Below are 1464 nucleotides of genomic sequence, written 5' to 3'. Positions count from 1 at the left end.
TCTACCAGTGCTGGGAAGGCAGTGCCCTCTGGGTGCTCAGAGGGCTTTACCAGTTTTAGCAGAATCCTCGAAGGCACAGTGTCCCCCAGAATCTTTACTGTTGGCTGGCAACAGTTAGTGCCGAAAGAGGTGAGGCGCCGGATGTGCCAGCGGTGGTGTGCTGGGTGCAGCGCTAATCACCGCAAGGGCTTCTCGCGTTAAGTTCTAGGTCAGCATTTCTTAACGGAAGAATCATTTCTGGTTATGATGGCTCACCACCTAGGTTCTTCGGCGGTGCAAGGATTAGTTCGGATCAAGCCCTCAGACCCCCATGGGTAACCCACAGCCTTCTTCTGGTGCCTGTCTCCTGCTTCCTGTGGAGAACTCCCAAATGGAGGAAATGGATATTGTGAGGGGGCGGTGAATGTGGCAAGGATCCTAACTCTCTTGCTTAAGGAAATTCTTAACAAGTACCCATCTGCCTTCAGGGAAGAAAACATAATTCACTTTAGTCTTTCAGATTGTGTTCATGACCAAATGCTGTCATCAGCAATCTGTGTCTCAGTGCCTTCCCCAGCAACAGCATTTTCCCATGGACTTAGTTTCAAATGTTCTTTCCTAAATAACCCGCCGACGATGACAAAGAACCCAGATACTCACCCACCACATTTCATTTCCTTAGTAGGGAATTATGATATTTCTTTGGTTATTTAAATGCATTCTCTGAGTCAGCTAAAGGAGATCTGTAATGGTCAACTGACAAGTAATTCTTGGATACTTAACAATATTTGAAGCACTTAATTATACTTAAAATTGACTATTAATGAATTTATAAACCATTTTGCAGCTCTGAAAGTGAATTTCTCTGAAGGCTTAGAGTGTAATTCATTCTGATTTTACCAAACAAATTTTATTCATACTTTAATTTCTGGGAAAAGATATTTAGACAATGAGGTTAATGCTCAGTTCTTTGCAGAGTTTAACAATTATTTACTTTACCTGGGAAGCCCTGAGCTCAGGTTAAACATTCTTCAAGTTATTCTCAAACTTAGTAATCATTAGTGACCTATTTTTTTTATTATTACTAAAGAAAAAATGAGAATGCAAATCGAAGGCTTTAAGGAATAGCTTTTCTTCAATGTTGACATTCCAGGTAAATGGATTACTGTTTTCTTTTTCTCAAAAATTATTGAACCATGGGAAAATGAATCAAAAACAGACTATTCCATTTTAGTGTTTTTTTTTTTTTTAAATAAGAGAATTCATGTAAATCTCCTTGTCACCTATTTTTAAAGTAAGGAGCTGAATGATAGAACTTATTTAACAAATACAGAAATATATTAAATGCCTTTCATTTGATAGTGAGGAAAAGAAGACAAAGAATAAAAGAGGATCAAGAAGGAAGAGAACAGAATATAAATATTATTGACATCTCACTTAAGATATTACTAATATTGCTTTTTAAAAATAATCAATTCTTTAGAG

Source organism: Pteropus alecto, unplaced genomic scaffold, assembly GCF_000325575.1.
Source record: "Pteropus alecto unplaced genomic scaffold, ASM32557v1 scaffold185, whole genome shotgun sequence".
In the NCBI taxonomy this organism is placed as follows: domain Eukaryota; kingdom Metazoa; phylum Chordata; class Mammalia; order Chiroptera; family Pteropodidae; genus Pteropus; species Pteropus alecto.
Note: the sequence above shows the minus strand (reverse complement) of the source record.